The sequence below is a fragment of the Tachysurus fulvidraco genome, chromosome 11 (assembly GCF_022655615.1).
Source record: "Tachysurus fulvidraco isolate hzauxx_2018 chromosome 11, HZAU_PFXX_2.0, whole genome shotgun sequence".
NCBI classification, from domain to species: domain Eukaryota; kingdom Metazoa; phylum Chordata; class Actinopteri; order Siluriformes; family Bagridae; genus Tachysurus; species Tachysurus fulvidraco.
Window position 1 is genome coordinate 17,871,918 of NC_062528.1, and position 19,300 is coordinate 17,891,217.

The 19,300-nt window shown below is 34.9% G+C and overlaps 3 pseudogenes; all 3 read right to left on the bottom strand.

Annotated features, from left to right (window-relative positions):
* Positions 1–1,120: 1,120 nt before the first annotated feature.
* On the bottom strand, positions 1,121–2,194 carry LOC125145927 (annotated as a pseudogene).
* Positions 2,195–7,341: 5,147 nt separating this feature from the next.
* LOC113643497 lies at positions 7,342–8,564 on the bottom strand (annotated as a pseudogene).
* A 3,548-nt stretch (positions 8,565–12,112) lies between these two features.
* Positions 12,113–13,297, bottom strand: LOC113642720 (annotated as a pseudogene).
* Positions 13,298–19,300: the final 6,003 nt, after the last annotated feature.

Sequence of the window (19,300 nt, forward strand, 5' to 3'; positions counted from 1 at the left end):
ATTCTTGCACACTCTCTTACATGCTCTTGTATATGCATTTTCCAAACAGAACATGTTTGTTGAACATCCCTTTCCAGATTTAGTCTCTGCTTTGTTGTTATAATCCCCTCCACGCTGCTGAGGAGACTTCCACTAGATTTTGGAACATGGCTGTGGGGAGAACATTCAGCCATAAAGGCATTAGTGAGTCATCCCAATGGTGTTTACTGGGGTCAAGGTCAGGGTACTGTGAAGACTCCTCAAGTTCATCTATTCCAACCTACACGTCATTGTCATGTTTGATCATCTTAGGACTAGGTCACTTACTGTAGTTCCAGTGAAAAGGAAATTTTGACCCCACAGCATTTCTACACAATTGTATAAATGTGTGGTGCCAACTTTTTGCCTGTACTTTAAGAAAAGCTCACATGTAGGTGTAAAGATCAGATGTCCACAATAGTGTACATGCATGTGTATTCTGTACATTAGGATATTTAATATAATTAAGTGCACATACAAATTAAGATAACAGATTCAGATTTTTTTTCTTCAAAACATTAAATATGTTAAATACATTAAAATGCCCATGCACCAGCTAAAAATAACACCACCACCACCACCACCAGAATCACAAAGCTATCAAAATATAAATAATAATTCTCACAATGAAGACATGAATCATTAAATCACATGCACTGTACATCATTGTTATATGCTTAAATAATGTTACAAGTGCCAATTGAAAGCCTTGATGTCCACCTACAAATAAAAAAACAATAAATAAATAAATAAATAAATAAATAAATAAATAAATAAATAAATAAATAAATAAATAAAAGGTTTTTAAGTTGTAGTAAATATAATTGATACATGGATTAAAATAAAGCACTTCCAGTAATAATTAGCATATTTTTAAGATCTTTTAGAAGCAGGATTGTGAGTGAAAAATTGGAGGTCTGGTCTTAATTTTACAGCAAATTCGTGTAATTTCTGTGAAAAGATTATGAAAGAAAAGCATTTTAGCAAAATTGGAGTTCATACAAATACATAGTTTTCTAACTACAATTTTCTTAAGTAACTTAAGGTTTTCATTTCAAACAAATTGAGCCCACATCTCAGTCATTTACATATCAGATACAAATCACTTTGTTATAGTGTGCACGTGGGGAATTATATTGGTTTTCTTTTTAAGCATTTTCACTATAAAGACTCGGAAATCCTTTGTGTTCAAGACATATATGATGGGATTTAACATGGGTGGAATAGTCCTTGATAGTGAAGTATTGATTATCCTAGCATTTGGATGGATAGAGAAAGTTACTGCAGCAAGGTATGTGCTCAATATAGGTAAGAAAAATACTCCTACTATCAACAGATGAGAGACACAAGTTTTGAGTGCTTTAAGACGACTCTCCCATGTTGTAATCTTAGTCAAAGCCAACAGAATGCCTATGTATGATAAAACTATGGCAATCAGTGGTGCATAGATGTATACTGCAGTACAAAATTTTGCCATGAAGGAATTTATACTGTTGTCATTACATGCAATTGTATAAATTGGCCCATGGTCACAAAAAAAACTCTTTACCTCATTTGATTTACAGAATGAAAGTCGTGTAACCAAAACCACCATTGTGCCAATTACAATAAAATTAAATAACCATATTGCTGTTAAAGTCACAAACATGAAGGAGTTATTTACAATAGCATGGTATCTCAGAGGTAAGCAAATAGCAATAAAGCGATCATAAGCCAAGGCAACAAGAGTTAAAGACTGTCCACCAGAGAAGATAAAAGTAAAAAACATGTTAGTTAAACAAGCATCATAGGCTATGTACTGTGAGTCAAAAAGGAAAGTCTTCATAAGGTTAGGAATAAGTGCATTTGTTTCACCAAAATCTGACAGAGCCAAATTAAAGATCCCCATGTATTTCGGAATATGCAGACTTCGATCAACTAATATCATATATAGGACAATTAAGTTTCCACATAGTGAAACAATATAGACAAAAAATAAAAAAACATAATAGTATTGGCTTAATGGTAGCCCAGAAAATCCACTGATGAAAAAATATTCTGGACGCACAAATGATGTATTTTGTAGTAAACTGAACTTCAAAGCACTCATGATGACTGAGATTTTGTTCACATCATCTCTAACCTAAAACTACAGACATAAGAAAGTAAACCAAAAGTAAGCACACAGTTTCATCATAGATTAGATTTAAAGTGTACAGTGCATATCAATAGAGTGGTAGCAATACAAAAGATATAATTAGTCATTAAAATTATTATATTATAATTGCACCTTTTTTGCTTTACTTTGTACCTTGTTTTAATGTTGTTTGAACTTGTGTACATGCAATATATGTAGAGATGGTGGACCTTTCACGTGATTTCTCAGACAGTGATGTAAATATAACCCTTATGGTATAATTTCTCTTTTGGGAATCAAAACCTGGCAACATGCCATATATGCAAATTTATTTGCTACAATACAGGAATTGCAAACATGTAAGCACTGAAAAAACTGATATATTAGCAAGTGAAAAGATCTTTAATGAAGGATAGGTTACTCAATATATCAAGATAATTATATTACAAACATAAAACTATTAAGAAATTTTTTTACATATATTTATCTAATATTATTAGTTAATAATTAGTAATTATAATTAACAAATATAATAATAATAATAATAATAATTCATTCCAATATTATTATTATTGTTGTTGTTGTTGTCATTATTATTATTATTATTATTATTATTATTATTATTATTATTATTATTATTATTATTATTATATTGCAGTGAGTAAAGTAAGATCTGCAAAAGTTATAAGATCTGAAGCTTTTACATGAAATCTAACACAAACACAAAAGGGAAAAAAAAACACATGGCCCTGTGTGAAAAAAAGTGTTTCCTCACACTGTTAAAAATACTGTGGTTTATCACACCTGAGTGCAATTTCTCTAGCCACACCCAGGCCTGATTACTGCCACACCTTTTCACAATCAAGAAATCACTTAAATAAGACCTGTCACAAAGTGAAGTAGACTAAAAGTTCCTCAAAAGCTACACATCATGCCGAGATCCAAAGAAATGATAAAGAAAGTAACTGAGATCTATCAGTCTGGAAAAGGTTATAAATGTCCATTTCTAAAGCTTTGAGACTCCAGCGAACCACAGTGAGAGCCGTTATTCACAAATGGCGAAAACATGAAATAGTGGTTCCCAGGAGTGGCCGGCCAAACAAAATTACCCCAAGAGCGCAGCAACATGGAGTTAATAAAGGGGAGTAATAGCTTGCAATCATCTCTTTAACTTTAGGCATACAGTACATGTTTATCTTGGCCCACAATGGCTGAACAGATAGCAGTGGCCGAATGAGAACAAGCAGCAGAATGAGGATTATTTCATGACCATGACACTTAAGTGTGGAGGTCTCTGAAAAATGGGAACTGAATTTAGGAAGCGTCATAAAGCTTAGAGTAGACAATGCTAACCTTTTCATGAGAGCAGTCTAAGATAAGCTTAGCAACAGCATGTGCAAACACCTCCAGGAGCACTTCAAACACCACAGAATGTGATAGAAATTTGACTGCTGCTTTCTCCTCATTGTCCACATCGAGCTTCTCAGTGTCAGATACAGAGGTGTCAAGTAATGAAGTACAAATACTTTGTTACCTTACTTAAGTAGAAATTTTGAGTATCTATACTTTATCGGAGTAATCATTTTTTTGCGGACTTACCTCTACTCCTTACATTTTCACTCAATTATATGTACTTTCTACTCCTTACATTTTAAAAATAGCCTCGTTACTCCTATTTCATTTCAGAGTTTGTCATCATTCAGATGATAAGTATAAACATTTACCATTCTGACACCATATTGGTTTGTATGCGATCTATCGCACCTGCACATGACACAAATCACATGACCCTTCAGTTCCCGCAACTCTGGCCATAACAGAATGAGCCAGGTACAAAGATGTCTGTGGCATTTAAATTTACATTAATGCTGGTTCACTAGGTTACATACTTAAGATACCATGAGTTTAAAACATTTGTTCAAAGTTACAATGAAAAAGTGTCAAAGGTTGTTTTTTTTTTTAATGCAAAAGATAAGGAAAGAAGTGCTAGTTGAAGTGTTTCCTGAATAAGTAGGTCTTCAATCGCCGCTTGAAAATAGCCAGTGACTCAGCTGTCCGGACCTTTAGGGGAAGTTCATTCCACCACCTTGGTGCCAGGACAGAGAACAGTCTAGTAGTATGCTTGCCTCTTACCTTGAGAGATGGTGGAACCAGTCGAGCAGTGCTGGTAGATAGGAGGTTGCGGTGTGCAGTGCGAGGAATGATGAGGGCTTTGAGGTAAGAGGGAGCTGGTCCATTTTTAGCTTTGTAGGCCAGCATTAGTGTTTTGAATCGGATGCGTGAAGCTACCGGAAGCCAGTGGAGGGATCGCAGCAGGGGGGTGGTATGCGAGAACTTTGGCAGGTTGAAAACAAGCCGGGCAGCTGCATTTTGGATAATTTGCAGAGGACGGATTGCGTTCATAGGTAGACCTGCCAGCAGTGCATTGCAGTAATCAAGTCTAGAAATGACAAGAGACTGAACAAGTCCCTGGGCAGCCTGTGTGGACAAAAATAGCCGAATCCTTCTAATGTTGTAGAGAAGAAACTGACATGAGCGAGTCACATTAGCAACATGAGAGGAAAATGACAGTTGATTGTCCATGATTACCCCAAGGTTGCGAGCTGTGGCTGAAGGGGAGATCAGATCGTTGTGCAAGAATATAGCAAGGTCATGACCTGGGGATGAATCACCTGGGATGAACAGCAGTTCAGTTTTGCTAGTATTGAGCTTTAACTGATGAGCAGTCATCCATGATGAAATTTCTGCCAGACATACTGAGATCCGGTCATAAGCTGTGGCATCTGAGGGTGGGAAAGAGAAGATAAGTTGTGTATCATCAGCATAGCAGTGGTAAGTGAAAATAACTTCAAGAGAGTGAGTATACAGGGAGAGAAGAAGAGGAGGCTCAAAACTCAATGTCTAAACAACCAAGCACCAGAACCAGCGAGGAAGTTGGTAGCCAGGAAGACCAAACAACCCAACCCTTATACATCCCTGGCCGTACCTGGGAGAATTTTTTTAAATGGTTGGATAAAAAAATTGTCATTGCGCATGCGCTGTAAGCTATGCGCACCCAGATACCACAAGCTAATGGCTTACAAAAACTCATCGTCTAAAGGGATAGTTCACCCAAAAAGAAAAATTCTGTCATCATTTTCTCATGCTCATGTTGGTTTAAATCTGTATGAATTTATTTATTCTGATGAACTTCTTTTCCTCCTTGAAGAAGACCAGCCCTCTTGAAATGACCCAGCAGTTGGATGCATACCTGGGGTGCCCAGGAGACACAGTAGAGGTACTGAAGTCCTTCCCAGCTGTGTACCAGCTATCACTTAAACTTACTACGGCATTTCCTGCCTCAGCAGCCTGTGAAAGACTGTTTAGTGTTGCAGGGCTGACCTTCAGGCCAAGAAGAGCATGCATTGGCTCAAAAAACTTTGAGAACCAGCTGTTTTTGTGAATGAACAAAGCCTATTGGTAACTCTTTGTCACATGTTCTGTGCTCAACTGATGTTGATTACCCTGTTGTTTAAGTCCAATGTGTTTGTTTCAATAAAGGTTATTGATGACATGCCTCTGAAGTTTGACTTTTTGCACCATTCCAATACTTATAACCGACTAGTCATATCCTCCGCTCCATGAAACACAGCTCAGTAGTACACATATATGTTCATTAATGTATTTGCATTGTACTAAAATGCATTCTTTTTTTAATGGGCATAAACAGTATGCATATTAAAGTCATTATGGCCTTTAGAAATATGTTTTTGAGGAGGTGGGTTAGTGCACAATAGGCCCCTGTGGCACAGCCTAAGCTTTTGTCCTTAATGGCATATTTTTCTTGCATTACCTTTATACCTTTAAAGTTGCTTTGAAACCAATACTTTTACACTTTTACTTGAGTAAAAAGCTTGAGTTGATACTTCAACTTCTACAGAAGTCTTTTTAAAACCTCGTATCTATACTTCTACCTGAGTAATGAATGTGAATACTTTTGACACCACTGGCCAGATACAGACATTATATACTGATCCAGGTCAGGAGAGAGGTCCCAAAGCCAAAGAGGAGGCATTAGAGTCAGCTGAGAGGATGAGAGAAAGGGATTCATTCATCTCTCATTCGAATTCCGCCAACTCAACCTGCGACCACCAAGTCAGAAACCGGCACGCTTTAAACTTGGAAATTAACTGTAAAGACAATAATATAAAAAGAATAAGTAAAAAATAAAAATATACAAGAACTGCCCAGCATTACTCTTGGTGGTTGATGAAACCCCATGATTTATGCATAATGGTTTAATTATTCCACTAAGATCCCATACAATACAATAAGTAGCCAGACCTCCAACCTCATAATTATGTTCAATAGGCAAGAAGTCCTTTGTAATAAAATGTATACAGAATAAAGAAACTGATTACATGATTTTACCAGATTTGCTTAACAATGTCTTCACCCTGATCATGCCCTCTTCTAAGGCTTACAGGAAACAGTGGGAGTAGTGTAAAATGTATAATATTCATTACTATTTTATAACATGATTTACTCTTTCTATTTTTCTCCAACGTAATGGACAAGTTGTTTTAACACAGATTACTTTTAAAAGTCCTTCAGTTAATACTAAAACAACCACTGAGTAAATTCATTTATGAAAGAGATGGGATCATAAATAGATGGGATCTTGATAATGTGTCAACAAAGTGCATAGTTTAAATATTGCCAGCAAATGTGTTGTGACCTACCAGGTATCAAGTAGCATTCTAATGTTTATATATTGAAATAAAAGCACAAATGCCTAGTGAGTTTATAGATATATTGTGTGATAGTATATATTAATATCACATTTATATATATATATATATATATATATATATATATGTGTGATATTAATATATACTATTATATATCACTATATATATATATATATATATATATATATATATATATATATATATATATATATATATATATATATATATATATATATATATATATAATTTATAGTATATTATCTTTGATAACACTGTTTGGTAATGTGGTAATTTGGTAATGTGGAATGTAATTTTTCTGCCAAAGGGCCTGAGTTAATAGTGAGAATAAATTGTTTAGAGGTAGGTAAAGATGAAAAAGATAGAGAGAGAGAGAGAGAGAGAGAGAGAGAGAGAGAGAGAGAGAGAGAGAGAGAGAGAGAGAGAGAGAAGACCCCTGCATTATATGGTCCTGTGATATCACTTTTCTAATGCCTGCACCTGAGGAACTGTGATGTTTTTCTTTTTAAGAATCTTCATTTTAAATTCCCTGAATTCCTTTGTGTTCAAGACATAAATGATGGGATTTAACATGGGTGGAATTTTTGCTGATAGTGAAGTATTGATTATCCTTGCATTAGGATGGAGATAGGATATTGTAGCAGCAATGTACTCACTACAGGTAGGAAAAATACTCTTACTATCAACAGATGAGAGACACAAGTTTTGAGTGCTTTGAGACGACCCTCCCATGTTGTAATCTTAGTCAAGGCCAACAGGATGCCTATGTATGATAAAACTATGGCAGTCAATGGTGCATAGAGGTAAATTGCAATACAAACATTTTTATCCAAAAACGAAATTTATCCAGGTGTCATTACAAGCAATTTTATAAATTGGCCCATGGTAACAAAAAATATATATATAATAATATCATATATATAATATTATATATTATATATATATATATATATATATAAACAAAATAAGTGCATTTGTTTCACCAAAATCTGACAGAGCTAAATTAAAAATCCCCATGTATTTAGGAATATGCAGACTTCGATTACTTAATATCATGTATAGGACAAAGGAGTTCCCACACACTGAGACAATGTGGACAAAAATTTAAAAAAATGAAGTAATATTTGCTGTAAGGTATTCCAGAAAATCCACTGATGAAAAAGTACTCTGGGCGCACAAGTGATAAATTTTGTAGCAAAACTGGAGGTCACAATGTTACAAGTGGCAATTGAAAGCCTTGATGTCCACCTACAAATAAAAAAAAAATACAAATAAATTAAAAATAGATAGATAGATAGATAAATAAATAAATAAATAAATAAATAAATAAATAAATGTTTTTAAGTTGTAGTAAATATAATTGATACATGGATTAAAATAAAGCACTTACAGTAATAAATAGCATATTTTTAAGATCTTTTAGAAGCAGGATTGTGAGTGAAAAATTGGAGGTCTGGAGAATATAATTGAAGTCCACCAAATGGAACGGTTACATTTTGTGATGGATTTTATCTAGTTGCTTTCAGTTCTTTGGGAAATAAGATCTACCTGATATTGGTACTGGGGATTATATACCTGATCACTCTGCTATGTAATTGTATACTTCTCATTGTAATCTTGATGAACTCCAGTTTACAGAACCCCAAGTTTCTTGCAGTCTGTAACCTTGCTGTAGTTGACATTTCTATAAACAGTGTTATTATTCCACAAATGATTCCTGTGTTTGTATTTAATCTAAATCACTTCAGGTTTGAAGCCTGTTTCTCCCAAATGTTTTTCATGCACTTTTTTGGTGACATGGAACCCTTTTCACTGGCTCTATTGGCTTATGATCGCCTAATTGCTATCTGCTTTCCTTTGCGCTGCCCTACTATCAATACTAATGTAAGGATGTTGTTTATTATAACTGGGATTTGGATTCTGGTATTTCTGATTTAACTTTACCCTGGATTTCTAGCCAGTCGTCTGTCCTATTGTAGGACAACTATGGTGCAAAGCTGTTGCTGTGAGCATGGCCAAGTATACAAGTTAGCTTGTGGAGATATTTCTTATAACAGAAATCTGGCTACTGCCAAGACGTTAGCTTTTTTGCTTGGCCCTCTTACTTTTATCATTTTGTCATAGGTCATAGTGGTCGTGGAAGTGTTACGAATTGCATCTAAAAATCAATGCTGGAAGGCCTTCAGCACCTGTCTCACTCACATGGTCCTTGTCCTCATTTATTATATGCCAGTGATTTTGGCTTACATATTAGGGAACTTGCGATTAGTGCAATCACTTGATCAGTTTACAGCAGTCCTTACAGTGTCCACTACACTGCCAGCCATGTTAAACCCTATCATATATAGTCTAAAGACTGAAGAACTGCAAGAAAAGCTACTGAAATTTTTTAAGCCACAAAAAGTGTCACCACATTTAATGTAAAAGTGTTAATTATTAATAAAGAGTTTTGAAAGCAGGTCAATTTAATTACCTGTAATATTTAATACATGTACCTCTGAGATGTAAAACAAGACAACACAATTACATATTAGCGTATTGTATTAATTGTTGGTTAAACGTATTTTTGAGTGCAAATTATATATATATATATATTTTTTTTTTTACATTTATTTATATATTTTAATTGGATATGTGGACACAAATGAAATAGCAATAACTCACTTTATTTCCTATATGTATTTGTCTGAACATTCAACCCTTACAATTATCAGAGGAACAAAAGCAAAAAAATAAATAAAATGTGTAGCTGTTAAAATTACAGCTGAAATGTTTATTTTTTGTGAGTTAATTGACCTTTTTTAACCTTCGGTTTTGTTTTTTGTTTTTAAACTCATGTTTATCATTTTTTTAGAGAATAACATTCAGAGTAATCTACTATTAGAAAATAATAAATAGCTGAATGTAATTCAATGTTTTTTATTAGATTTATGATGTTTTAGATGATTTAGGTGTATAGAATCTATTTCTGTAAATGAATGTACAGTTGTGATGTCAGTTGTTTAATTATTCAGCAACAGATAATTCAGCACTCCACAGCTGCACTGTGTATTTAGTTACATCACACCCCCAGAAGACAAGAGAAGCCAGTACAGTATAAGGAGTTAGCATTAACATCTGTTAAAGCACTACAATGAAAGGCATGTACAACATGATAAAACAGCAGCACAGTTACCCTCCTACCATGCCCAATTACCAACTTCACTATATCATTTATTTTAAAAGGTAATCAAATAGAAATTAATTATATGCACCATACACATTTATATAAGCAATTGTGTCTGTAAAAAAGAAAGCACTAATGATAAATACAAATGATAAAAAGTTTATTTTATATTTGTGATGACCTGGAAAAAGCCAATAAATTCTGAGGTGTAAGATCAAAATTTTCAAATGTCAAATTAATTCATGGATTCACCGAGAATTACGTTTTACAGAAGACACACAATCTAAATCTAAACAATCTAAAATGGCAATCCCAGACTATACTTTTCAAAACACAGATTCACCATCAATAGACATTTACCTCCAAAAACCTGTTCATATTTACATCTGCTACATAAACGCACATGAACACTAGACCAACCTGACAAGGCTATGTATACAGTAGTGTGTTCATCTGGTTTCTCTGATCTTTTTGGATTATTGATTTGGACTTTTGAGGGTTTTGTACATTGTTTGTACTGTTCTTTGCCTGTTCTTTGAATATAACCTTGACTTACGATTTAGATCTTTTCCTGTATTTCGAAAATAAACTCTTACTGCCATTGTATCTGTTTTTGCCCACTTTGCATGACAACAAAAATCAGGACCCTTGCTTTTTCCTGCCTATAAAAATGTACTTTAAGCAAAACATTAAAATATTTGTTAAAAATATGTAGAAATTGTACTAATTTTCAAAACCCTAAGCTTTCTGAAAAGCACAGTTATTGGATGTTAAAATGTTGTATACAGGGGGGGAAATTCTCCTATTAAAAACAAATGAAATATATTTTAATGTTTTAAGACAACTCCAGATTTATTCCATGAACAGCAAAATTAATACATGCATACAATAAATAAAGTAGAAATAGATAATTTACATTTATTTTTGTTGTTGCTATTATTTTTAGTTGTATGGTAAAGGCCTCCGACAAATTAAGTTATTTTTATAATTGGCTTTATCTTGGGTAGTAATGGAAAAAGTGGAATTGCCACAAGATGGCAGCAATAGACCAAAAGTAAAATTCTTGCACACTCTCTTACATGCTCTTGTATATGCATTTTCCAAACAGAACATGTTTGTTGAACATCCCTTTCCAGATTTAGTCTCTGCTTTGTTGTTATAATCCCCTCCACGCTGCTGAGGAGACTTCCACTAGATTTTGGAACATGTCTGTGGGGAGAACATTCAGCCATAAAGGCATTAGTGAGTCATCCCAATGGTGTTTACTGGGGTCAAGGTCAGGTTACTGTGAAGACTCCTCAAGTTCATCTATTCCAACCTACACGTCATTGTCATGTTTGATCATCTTGGGACTAGGTCATTTACTGTAGTTTCAGTGAAAGGGAAATTTTGACCCCACAGCATTTCTACACAATTGTATAAATGTGTGGTGCCAACTTTTTGCCTGTACTTTAAGAAAAGCTCACATGTAGGTGTAAAGATCAGATGTCCACAATAGTGTACATGCATGTGTATTCTGTACATTAGGATATTTAATATAATTAAGAGCACATACAAATTAAGATAACAGATTTAGATTTAATGTTTTGAAGAAAAAAAAATATGTTAAATACATTAAAATGCCCATGCACCAGCTAAAAACAAACACCACCACCACCACCAGAATCACAAAGCCATCAAAATATAAATAATAGTTCACAATGAAGACATGAATCATTAAATCACATGCACTGTATATCATTGTTATATGCTTAAATAATGTTACAAGTGCCAATTGAAAGCCTTGATGTCCACCTACAAATAAAAAAAATAATAAATAAATAATAAATAAATAAATAAATAAATAAATAAATAAATAAATAAATAAATAAAGGTTTTTAAGTTGTAGTAAATATAATTGATACATGGATTAAAATAAAGCGCTTCCAGTAATAATTAGCATATTTTTAAGATCTTTTAGAAGCAGGATTGTGAGTGAAAAATTGGAGGTCTGGTCTTAATTTTACAGAAAATTCGTGTAATTTCTGTGAAAAGATTATTAAAGAAAAGCATTTTAGCAAAATTGGAGTTCATACAAATACATAGTTTTCTATCTACAATTTTCTTAATTAACTTAAGGTTTTCATTTCAAACAAATTGAGCCCACATCTCAGTCATTTACATATCAGATACAAATCACTTTGTTATAGTGTGCACGTGGGGAATTATATTGGTTTTCTTTTTAAGCATTTTCACTATAAAGACTCTGAAATCCTTTGTGTTCAAGACATATATGATGGGATTTAACATGGGTGGAATAGTCCTTGATAGTGAAGTATTGATTATCCTAGCATTTGGATGGATAGAGAAAGTTGCTGCAGCAAGGTATGTGCTCAATATAGGTAAGAAAAATACTCCTACTATCAACAGATGAGAGACACAAGTTTTGAGTGCTTTAAGACGACTCTCCCATGTTGTAATCTTAGTCAAAGCCAACAGGATGCCTATGTATGATAAAACTATGGCAATCAGTGGTGCATAGAGGTAAATTGCAATACAAACGTTAGCCATTAAGGAATTTATCCAGGTGTCATTACATGCAATTGTATAAATTGGCCCATGGTCACAAAAAAAACTCTTTACCTCATTTGATTTACAGAATGAAAGTCGTGTAACTAAAACCACAGTTGTGCCAATTACAATAAAATTAAATAACCATATTGCTGTTAAAGTCACAAACATGAAGGAGTTATTTACAATAGCATGGTATCTCAGAGGTAAGCAAATAGCAATAAAGCGATCATAAGCCAAGGCAACAAGAGTTAAAGACTGTCCACCAAAGAAGAAAAAAGTAAAAAACATGTTAGTTAAACAAGCATCATAGGATATGTACTGTGAGTCAAACAGGAAAGTCTTCATAAGGTTAGGAATAAGTGCATTTGTTTCACCAAAATCTGACAGAGCCAAATTAAAGATCCCCATGTATTTCGGAATATGCAGACTTCGATCAACTAATATCATACATAGGACAATTAGGTTTCCACACAGTGAAACAATATAGACAAAAAATAAAAAAACATAATAGTATTGGCTTAATGGTAGCCCAGAAAATCCACTGATGAAAAAATATTCTGGACGCACAAATGATGTATTTTGTAGTAAACTGAAGTTCAAAGCAATCATGATGACGGAGATATTGTTCACATCATCTCTAACCTAAAACTACAGACATAAGAAAGTAAACCAAAAGTAAGCACACATTTTCATCATAGATTAGATTTAAAGTGTACAGTGCATATCAATAGAGTGGTAGCAATACAAATGATATAATTAGTCATTAAAATTATTATATTATAATTGTACCTTTTTGCTTTACTTTGTACCTTGTTTTAATGTTGTTTGAACTTGTGTACATGCAATATATGTAGAGATGGTGGACCTTTCACGTGATTTCTCAGACAGTGATGTAAATATAACCCTTATGGTATAATTTCTCTTTTGGGAATCAAAACCTGGCAACATGCCATATATGCAAATTTATTTGCTACAATACAGGACTTGCAAACATGTAAGCACTGAAAAAACTGATATAATTATCTTGATATATTGAGTAACCTATCCTTCATTAAAGATCTTTTCACTTGCTAATATATTACAAACATAAAACTATTAACTACATTTTTGTACATATATTTATCTAATATTATTAGTTAATAATTAGTAATTATAATTAACAAATATAATAATAATAATAATTCATTCCATTATTATTATAATAATAATAATAATAATAATAATAATAATAATAATAATAATAATAATAATAATAATAATAATAATAATTATTATTATTATTATATTGCAGTGAGGTGTCAGTAAAGTAAGATCTGCAAAAGTTATAAGATCTGAAGCTTTTACATGAAATCTAACAAACACAAAAGGGAAAAAAAACCACATGGCCCTGTGAAAAAAAGTGTTTCCTCACACTGTTAAAACTAAACTGTGGTTTATCACACCTGAGTCCAATTTCTCTAGCCACACCCAGGCCTGATTACTGCCACACCTTTTCACAATCAAGAAATCACTTAAATAAGACCTGTCACAAAGTGAAGTAGACTAAAAGATCCTCAAAAGCTACACATCATGCCGAGATCCAAAGAAATGAGAATGAAAGTAATTGAGATCTATCAGTCTGGAAAAGGTTATAAATGTCCATTTCTAAAGCTTTGGGAATCCAGCGAACCACAGTGAGAGCCGTTATTCACAAATGGCGAAAACATGAAATAGTGGTTCCCAGGAGTGGCCGGCCAAACAAAATTACCCCAAGAGCGCAGCAACATGGAGCTAATAAAGGGGAGTAATAGCTTGCAATCATCTCTTTAACTTTAGGCATACAGTACATGTTTATCTTGGCCCACAATGGCTGAACAGTTAGCAGTGGCCGAATGAGAACAAGCGGCAGAATGAGGATTATTTCATGACCATGGCACTTCAGTGTGGAGGTCTCTGAAAAATGGGAACTGAATTTAGGAAGCGTCATAAAGCTTAGAGTAGACAATGCTAACCTTTTCATGAGAGCAGTCTAAGATAAGCTTAGCAACAGCATGTGAAAACACCTCCAGGAGCACTTCAAACACCACAGAATGTGATAGAAATTTGACTGCTGCTTGCTCCTAATTGTCCACATCGAGCTTCTCAGTGTCAGATACAGAGGTGTCAAATACTTTGTTACCTTACTTAAGTAGAAATTTTGAGTATCTATACTTTATCGGAGTAATCATTTTTTTGCGGACTTTTTACCTCTACTCCTTACATTTTCACTCAATTATATGTACTTTCTACTCCTTACATTTTAAAAATAGCCTCGTTACTCCTATTTCATTTCGGAGTTTGTCATCATTCAGAAAAACCTATCAAGATAAATCACGCCATCCGGATAGAGTGAATTTGATTGTGGTTGGATGAGAAGTATAAACATTTACCATTCTGACACCATATTGGTTTGTATGCGATCTATCGCACCTGCACATGACACAAATCACATGACACTTCAGTTACCACAGCGCTGGCCATAACAGAATGAGCCAAGTACGAAGATGTCTGTGGCATTTACATTTACATTAATGCTGGTTCACTAGGTTACATACTTAAGATACCATGAGTTTAAAACATTTGTTCAAAGTTACAATGAAAAAGTGTCAAAAGGTTGTTGTTTTTTTTTTTTAATGCAAAAGATAAGGAAAGAAGTGCTAGTTGAAGTGTTTCCTGAATAAGTAGGTCTTCAATCGCCGCTTAAAAATAGCTAGTGACTCAGCTGTCCGGACCTTTAGGGGAAGTTCATTCCACCACCTTGGTGCCAGGACAGAGAACAGTCTAGTAGTATGCTTGCCTCTTACCTTGAGAGATGGTGGAACCAGTCGAGCAGTGCTGGTAGATAGGAGGTTGCGGTGTACAGTGCGAGGAATGATGAGGGCTTTGAGGTAAGAGGGAGCTGGTCCATTTTTAGCTTTGTAGGCCAGCATCAGTGTTTTGAATCGGATGCGTGCAGCTACCGGAAGCCAGTGGAGGGATCGCAGCAGGGGGGTGGTATGCGAGAACTTTGGCAGGTTGAAAACAAGCCAGGCAGCATTTTGGATAATTTGCAGAGGACGGATTGCGTTCATAGGTAGACCTGTCAGCAGTGCATTGCAGTAATCCAGTCTAGAAATGACAAGAGACTGAACAAGTCCCTGGGCAGCCTGTGTGGACAAAAATGGCCGAATCCTTCTAATGTTGGAGAGAAGAAACTGACATGAGCGAGTCACATTAGCAACATGAGAGGAAAAGGACAGTTGATTGTCCATGATTACCTCAAGGTTGCTAGCTGTGGCTGAAGGGAGATCAGATCGTTGTGCAAGAATATAGCAAGATCATGACCTGGGGATGAATCACCTGGGATGAACAGCAGTTCAGTTTTGCTAGTATTGAGCTTTAACTGATGAGCAGTCATCCATGATGAAATTTCTGCCAGACATACTGAGATCCGGTCATAAGCTGTGGCATCTGAGGGTGGGAAAGAGAAGATAAGTTGTGTATCATCAGCATAGAAGTGGTAAGAGAAAATAACTTCACCATACAGTATACAGGGAGAGAAGAAGAGGAGGCTCAAAACTCAATGTCTAAACAACCAAGCACCAGAACCAGCGAGGAAGTTGGTAGCCAGGAAGACCAAACAACCCAACCCTTATACATCCCTGGCCGTACCTGGGAGAATTTTTTTAAATGGTTGGATAAAAAAATTGTCATTGCGCATGCGCTGTAAGCTATGCACACCCAGATACCACAAGCTAATGGCTTACAAAAACTCATCGTCTAAAGGGATAGTTCACCCAAAAAGAAAAATTCTGTCATCATTTTCTCATGCTCATGTTGGTTTAAATCTGTATGAATTTATTTATTCTGATGAACTTCTTTTCCTCCTTGAAGAAGACCAGCCCTCTTGAAACGACCCAGCAGTTGGATGCATACCTGGGGTGCCCAGGAGACACAGTAGAGGTACTGAAGTCCTTCCCAGCTGTGTACCAGCTATCACTTAAACTTACTACGGCATTTCCTGCCTCAGCAGCCTGTGAAAGACTGTTTAGTGTTGCAGGGCTGACCTTCAGGCCAAGAAGAGCATGCATTGGCTCAAAAAACTTTGAGAACCAGCTGTTTTTGTGAATGAACAAAGCCTATTGGTAACTCTTTGTCACATGTTCTGTGCTTAACTGCACTGTAAAAAATGATTTTTTGAACTTGTAAATAAAGATAGCATCATTTAAGTAAATTTTACAAACAAATACTATTTTGTCTTTTTACTTCAATATGTCACGTTTAATTCAATAAGCTACTTAAGGTTTCGTTTTTATTAATTGTGCTTAAATACATAGGTAAATTCAAATGGAACTGCCTAAGTAATATGTACTTAGTGTTTTGTCATTTAATGAATTAATGCAAAAAATAACAAAACCAAGTAAAACGTACTCAAAGAAGCCAGGCAATCTATGCGCATGCGTTCCTGGTTGCGGTGTGGCGCAGAGGCAGAGGAGTGCAACGGAAAATCGTCTTGAAGACTGATTATTACACGGTAAGTTAATTAAATATTTGTTTATTGGTCAATTTAGCTACTTTTGCAGAAAATTATAGAACTATTAAGACTGGTGGCTAAAGAGTTAAGGCGTCAAGTGTTAATAGTTGACAGAGTTAAGTTTGCTGAGAACCGATTTGCACAAACATCTGTTATTAGCAAAATGCATCTGTGTCGAAAGGTAGGGTCTGGTATGGTCTGGTCCTTAGCGCGCAAACCGTTGATTTTAGAAAGCACTTTGAAACGGTGAGTGTAAATAGTCTAATATATAAATATCTTTCTGACAATAAATGATTACCCTAAAACCTATATTAGTTAATTGTTATTAAGTTGACTTAGTGTAAATGTGTTGATGCTAGTTTTTTTTTCTCATTTTCTGTCCGTTCACAGTAACATGAGCTATTTCTGACCTGACAGAAATAGCTCATGTTACTATGAGTATTTTGCTGGCATAAGTTTTTTTTTCTTATAAGCGTTCATATAAGCGTGTATGCATGTACATGTGCTTGTCGCTAAAGCTAGCATATGTCTCAGGTGATTTTTCTGTCGGGTCATATAAGCATGTATGCACGTACATGTGCTTGTCGCTAACGCTAGCATCTCAGGTGATTTTTCTGTCGGGTCATATAAGCGTGTATGCATGTACAGTACATGTGCTTGTCGCTAACGCAAGCATCTCAGGTGATTTTTCTGTCGGGTCATATAAGCGTGTATGCATGTACAGTACACGTGCTTGTCGCTAACACTAGAATATTCTCAGGTGATTATTTATTTTTGTCGGGTCATATAAGCATGTATGCACGTACATGTGCTTGTCGCTAATGCTAGCATCTCAGGTGATTTTTCTGTCGGGTCATATAAGCGTGTATGCATGTACATTACACGTGCTTGTCGCTAATGCTAGCATATGTCTCAGGTGATTTTTTTTTTTGTCGGTTCATATAAGCGTGTATGCATGTACATGTGCTTGTCGCTAACGCTAGCATCTCAGGTGATTTTTCTGTCGGGTCATATAAGCGTGTATGCATGTACAGTACATGTGCTTGTCGCTAATGCTAGCATATGTCTCAGGTGATTTTTTTTTTGTCGGTTCATATAAGCGTGTATGCATGTACACGTGCTTGTCGCTAACACTAGAATATTCTCAGGTGATTTTTTTTCACGTGCTTGTCGCTAATGCTAGCATATGTCTTGGGTGTATTAAAATAACCGTTCAAAAATGTGCTTCTTAAAGTTTCTCTTTTATTATTTTTTGTTTGTTTCTAGTAGCAACTTAAACTGCTTAAAATATGTAGTCATTTGCAGATGTTCATTAACGTTTTACAGTGAATGTGATGGAAAAACATGGAATCTACAGCAGAACTGTACCACTTCCTTGCCTACATCAAGATTGTCTGTGCACATTTAACTAAATTGATGCACTTAAGTTCCACTTTTCTAAGATTCTTCATGTTGAAGAATGTATTTTCCTCGAAACACTGTATTGTATATTAAGTAGTGTAATTAATGACAGAAATTTTATTTTTGGGTGAACTAACCCATTAAGTGCAAAGGGTGATCACACCAAATATTGATTTAGTCAATAGAAGGTAAATGAAAATTAATTTATGAAAACATTTTAAAGGCATCCCCACTTTACAGAATATTTACACAAGTGCCTAAAACGTTTTACAGTACTGAAGTTTGCAACTAGTTTAAGTGTCTTGCAGACACAGTTCTTCATTTCTTAATTTTTTCATTCTTCATTTAATAACAGATTTAACCTCTGTGTGGGGCACTTATCACACAAAAATAAAGAGAACATACAACTTACTGTACAATATTGTAACCACTTTTTCACTCATTTGTGTATTTGACAGGATGTCAGAAGAGACATGATTGAAGATAGCTTCACCAATCATCTAATGAAGATCGTTGTACTGGGCAGCACCACAGGAGAGGAAGATGCCAACATAGCTGATGTCGTCATTGAGGGAACTGCGGTACTGTCAGGATGCAAGAATCTTACAAATGCCTGACTTCTGCTCATGGGCTTCATTTACTCCCTGAACTTGAGCTATCCTTCAAAGCTAAGAAACACAAATTTTTTCTTGGACTGGATGCTTTGAAGTTTTCTCCAAAAGTTAGCTCTTTGCAGAGAAAACTATTGATGAAAGTCTGCTAGCTGG